The sequence below is a fragment of the Peromyscus californicus genome, unplaced genomic scaffold, assembly GCF_007827085.1.
Source record: "Peromyscus californicus insignis strain IS unplaced genomic scaffold, ASM782708v3 Scaffold_4__1_contigs__length_199733344, whole genome shotgun sequence".
NCBI lineage: Eukaryota > Metazoa > Chordata > Mammalia > Rodentia > Cricetidae > Peromyscus > Peromyscus californicus.
In genome coordinates, this window is record NW_026294562.1 from 55,749,991 (window position 1) to 55,755,825 (window position 5,835).

At 49.0% G+C, this 5,835-nt stretch overlaps 1 pseudogene; it reads right to left on the reverse strand.

The window, feature by feature from the left end:
* Nucleotides 1-4,471: 4,471 nt before the first annotated feature.
* LOC128094775 (interferon-induced transmembrane protein 2-like) lies at nucleotides 4,472-5,835 on the reverse strand (annotated as a pseudogene).

Below are 5,835 nucleotides of genomic sequence, written 5' to 3' on the forward strand. Positions count from 1 at the left end.
GGTTTCACACGTGCATTCCTGGGTGATGGGTCAGGTGCAGTGGTGGGTTCAGGGAGGAGACCCAGAGGTAGCTTCTAACATCCAGATAAACAGAGTGGGAACCTTCCTGCCTCACCCAGGGCCTCTGAGACTCAGGATGCCCTCCATAGCTGACTGCACTCAACCCCAATCCTGGAACCTGACTACATATTATGAATTGCCCCAAGAGACTCCTCTTCCAGCCAGGTGGCAATTGCAGATTGGCTGGGCATGCAGAGGACTAAGGGAGTGATGTCTGGTTCCCACTGTGGGGAGAAAACTGTGGCCTGTGACCCAAATACAGTTCCTTTTGTGGCTACTGATCAGTCTGGGGCAATGGATCCTGGGCAGGTTGGGGGTCACAAAGCTGGAACCAGGCAAGCCAGATTGGGATCTAAAGAAAGAGAATAAAGAACAAAGGAAGGGCCTCACTCTTGGGGATGGGGCACAGGAAATCATTTGGGCAAAGTCTCAACATTGTATGTACAGTTGTCCGGGACAGCTACTGTGCAGGTGTGCTGGGGGAGAAGCATGGTGCAATCGATTCCCCAGAACCTAGCACTGAGTGGCATGGGGAAGGAGAAGCAAAGACCCATGGCTCTAGACCAAACACCGGAGTCTGTGTTTAAACTGGGACAAACTGGAGCCATGGCTGAGAAGGGAAAAGGCAGGGCTTTACTTGAAGATGCTTAGCCACGGTCCTGCTATGTGGACTGGGAGTATATCTCAGTGGGGAGAGCTTGCCTAGCGTGCAAGAGGCTCTGAGTTCCAGCTCCAAAACTGAATAGTAAGTGTGAAGGTGTGGGCCTACCATCCCAGTGGTCAGAAGGTAGAGGCAGAAGGATTGGATGTTCAAGGTCATCCTCAGCTACTTATGGAGTTCAAGATCAGCCTGGGATACCTGAGACTCCATGTGATAAATAAACAAACAGCTGAAGTAGAAAACCGTACAGCATCCAAATCATCAAGAAGGCTTCTCAGGTGAGGCCTCTGTCCTCTATCATTCTCCTCTGATACCACAGCCACCAACTGCCACTAGCTCTTCCCTCTTCCTCAATACTGTAAGTCCAATTGTACTTCAGATGGCAACGAGCCCAGCCAAAAGACAAGTCTACCCCCCTTTGCGTATGTGGTATAACGTAATTCGAAGACATAAACAGGAATGAGAAGGGGTTTCCAATGATGCCCTTTGAAACAGAAATGATATTGGAGAAAACCATTGCTGTCTTTTTTTTTTTCTTTTGCTTCATCCTGCATTCACATTGGAATGTGTATGTGAGAGCTGAAACTCTATCTTGGATCTGGAAGTAACCTTGAAAATTGCAGCCATGTGCAGAGAATAGTAAGGTCAAGTGAAAGATCCTGGGTTTCCACTGGCACAATAGGGTTCCCAAATCACTCCTGGTTGCCTGCTTCCAAAATTGAATGAAAAAGGAGTAAAATGTTAGTTTACTTAGGTCACTATTTCCCCCTTATTTCTATTACAGCCTTTATTAATTATCTGGTTTTAAGAAACTGATCCTTGCCATCTCTTCTGGCTGCTGTGGGTCAAGAATTCAGTCAGGGCACAATGAAGACTCATTCTCTCTGCCTACTACATAGAAGGCCTCCTCCAGAAGACTTGGGAGCCAGGCTGGGTTCCTCTTAGGCTCCTTCGGGCACAAGTCAAACATAGGGGTCAGGGTCAAGGGACCAATCAGGCTTGTTGGTTAGACCAGCCACTCAAGGTCTCCTGTGTGGCCTGGGCCTCCTTGTGACCTGGTAGCTGGCTGCACAAACAAGCATCCCACTGAGTGGAAACTACATTATCATCACCGTCCAGTGTAAGTACACTTCTAATGCTATAAATCACACAGTCTATAAATCATTCAGTTATAGCAACATCAAACAAATTAGTCCAGCTGGGTGATGGTGGCGCTTACCTTTAATCCCAGCACTGGGGGGCAGAGGCAGGTGGATCTCTGAGTTTGAGGCCAGCCTGGTCTACAGAGTGAGTTTCAGGACAGCCAAGGCTACACGGAGAAACCCTGTCTCAAAAACAAACAAACAAAATTAGTCCTAGTTCCCCAGTGTATCAGGACTCACTGGAAGCCCTGGCTTCTCTCAGCAGCACAGTATGATGGACATACAAACCCACATTTTCAGCCTGGTCCTCTTCTAGAGTTGCAGATGTCTGTGTCCAGGTATCTGGAATAACCTCTAAATGCTTGAAACTCAGCATTGGCAAACAGGTTGTCTCAGTCAGCCCACCTGACTCGAGTACCTCCCACTTAGGCCTCATCACCTCTCAGCACTGCGACACTGTAGATCAAAATTCGGCATGTGATAGAGAAACCCCAGCACTGGCCATCCCTCCCCAGAATGGCTCCCTGTGTCCCCACCTCAATAAACGACACCACCCAGGGGGATAAGTGAAAACTCAGAAGTCAGGACTGGAATACTGGCTCAGTGATTAAGAGCACTTAGCAAGTGTGACTCTAAGCAGTCCTGGCCAGTGAGTGGCTCATAACCACCTATAACTCCAGTTTCTGGGGGTATGACCTCCTCTTTTGGCCTCCAGTCATACTACATTCATGTGAGCCAACCTACACAGAGACATACATGTAATATACACACAGTTAAAAATTAAAAATTGTTTTAAAATGTTGGGTGGTGGTGGCGCATGTCTTTAATCCAGAGTCAGGCAGATCTCTGAGTTCGAGGCCAGCCTGGTCTACAGAGTGAATTCCAGTACTACATAGAGAAACCCTGTCTCAAAAAAAAAAAAAAAATAAACAAAAAACTCAGAAGTCTTCCTCAGCCTCTTCCTCCCCTTCCCATTCAGCCCACCACTGGGTCCTGCTCAAATCTCCATGACCACGTCTCTCAGTCCTGTCCCTTTCCATCCCCCAGTTCCACCACTACTTAGTCAGGCCAGACTTTCTAGAGTCTGCTGTGCTGGCTAGTTTTATGTCAACATAAGCTAGAGTCATTTTGGAAATCTCAGTTGAGAAAATGCTCCCACCAGATGTCTATAGTGCATTTTCTTGCTTAACGATTGATGTGGAAGGGCCCAGCTCACTGTGGGCAGTGCCACCCCTGGCTGATGGTCCTGGGTGCTATAGGAAAGTAGGCTGAGAAAGCCATGGGGAGCAAGCCAGTAAGCAGCATCCTCCAGGCCTCCACTTTAGTTCCCACCCTAGGTTCCTGCCATGCTTGAGTTCCTGCCCACACTTCCTTTAGTGATGGAGTGTGACCTGAGAGTTGTAAGCTGACATAAACCCATCCCTCCTCACCCTGTTTTGGTGAAGGCATTTTTATCACAGCAATTGAAGCCCTAACTAGGACACCCCGGCAGTGCCCCAAGTGGTCTTACTTTATGGATTCTTGGTGCTCTCTTCTCTGGCCACTGTTTTTGTTTTTTCGAGACAGGGTTTCTCTGTGTAGCTTTGTGTCTTTCCTGGAACTCACTCTGTAACCCAGGCTGGCCTCAAACTCACGGAGATCCGCCTGGCTCTGCTTCCCAAGTGCTGGGATTAAAGGCGTGTGCCACCACCGCCCGGCTCTCTGGCCACTTTTGTGTCCTGATCCCTAGTGGAGTATGATGCATGGCAGGGTTTCAAGAAAAACTGAAGAGATGAGTGACCAGGTGGATGAGTAATAGACTGTGGATGTAACAACTGTAGCTACAGTTTTCCTGCCTGGCCCACAGTCAGGACAAATCTCTCTCACCTGCCAGTCCCACAGCCACTCAGACCCGACCAAGTAAACACAGAGACTTATATTGGTTACAAACTGTATGGCCGTGGCAGGCATCTTGCTAACTGTTCTTACAGCTTAAATTAATCCATTTCCATTAATCTATACCTTGCCACATGGCTCGTGGCTTACCGGCATCTTCACATGCTGTTTTTCATCGTGGCGGCTGGCAGTGTCTCTCTGACTCAGCCTTCCGCTTCCCAGCTTTATTCTCCTCCTTGTCCTGCCTATACTTCCTGCCTGGCCAATGGCCAATCAGTGTTTTATTTATTGACTAATCAGCAACACATTTGCCATACAGAACATCCCACAGCAAACAACTATTATAGAAGCCCCCCCCCCCCCCGCTTTTTTTTAGGCAAGCAGGCAAACTCAGAGGAATTAGAAAACTTGCCTGAGGTCCCCCAGCCATTAAGTAGCAAAGCTGGAACCTACCCCAACCTGTAAGATGTAGAGAGCCAGCTCCTAGTGATGACTAATGGTCTTGTGAAAATCTCTGATTTCTCGGAAACCTCTGCTAAGTATGAACTGCAGGGCCCTCACAACACAGCATGTTTGGACACACTGTCTGGGTCCCACGTGCATAGCAAGTGCTTTCTGCCCAGCATCCCCCCAACCCAGGCCACAGGTGATTAACTCTTACTGAGAGAGGAAGTCAATCCCAGTATCATCGGCCTGAAAGTCTTCCATATGCAATCTCATCCCTAAAGCTTCTGGGGCTGGGGAGATATTTGGTAAAGTGCTTACCTGGAAAGCATGAGGACCTGAGTTCAATCCCCACTACCCATGTCAAAAACCAGGTGGTGCTTGCTTGTGATGCTAGTGCCTGGGAAGAAGAGTCTTGGAGGATCCCTGAGGCTCCTTGGACCAGCATCAGGACCCAGTGGGAGACCCTGTCTCTAAAGGTAAGGTAGATAGTCCCCGAGGAAGGACACCCACATTGCCAACAGCCACCCAACGTTGACCTCTGCCCTCCACACGTGCACCTGCACACACGCATGTACCCGCTGTTAGCTATCTGTCTTGTTGTTGTGACAAAGTATCCTGACAAAAGCCACAGGAGGAAGGAAGGGTTGATTCTGGCTTACAGTTTCAAGGTATGGCCCATCATGGCAGGGAAAGCATGGCAGTAAGACTCGGTCGAGCCAGTGGGAGAAAGAGGAAAGAGAGGACTGCTGTCCTTAGCTCCCTTTGGAGAGGGGACCCCAGTCCATGGAATGGTGCCACCATATCCAGGGTCAGTCTTCCCACCTCAGAAACCTAATCTAGAGAATCCCTCTGGGATACACCCAAAGGATCGCCTGCAGGGCAGCTCTAAGTCCCATCAAGTTTATGGTCAAGATAAATCATCACACCTGGACACTCACAAACACTAACACTCCCAGAAACCTAAAAACAGTTAAAGCTAGTCTCTAGGAGGTAGGTATTTTTCTTTTCTTTTCTTTTTTTCCCCGTCACTATGTGCACTTTATTGAAGCCATTGTGGACAGATGGATGAGGGGAACACACATATGCATAGTAGGGTGAACAGAGGGTCAAGGCCTCAGCCTGGGCAGGCAGCTGGGGACTGTGGAGCAGACAGGGCAGGACTAGAATCCAGAATGTGGCATTCTTTGTGAAAAGGCTTGAAAGACTGCCACAGAGGTGGTGGAAATGATAATGATGCAGATAATGACGATTAGGATGCTGGAGATCAGGGAACTGATATTCAGGCACTTGGCAGTGGAGGCATAGGCCTGGACTCCAATCACATCACCCACCATCTTCCTGTCCCTGGACTTCACAGAGTAGGCATAGGCAATGAAACCCAGGCAGCAAAAGTTCAAGAAGAGTGCGTTGAAGAGGGACCAGACCACATGGTCAGGCACAGAGAGACCTCTCTGGGCATGTTGATCATGGTGGTCCTCACCACAGCTGAGTTGTGGGGTTCCCCCAGCTCAGTCACCCCATACTCCTCTTTGATTGTCTCGTAGCTTGGGGGAAGTCCAGCATTGGTGGGCAAGAAGGCTTGGGAATTATGGCTCATGGTGGTGACTCGAACAGTCGCTCCGTCTGAAGGATGGCTGCTGCTACCCTGGC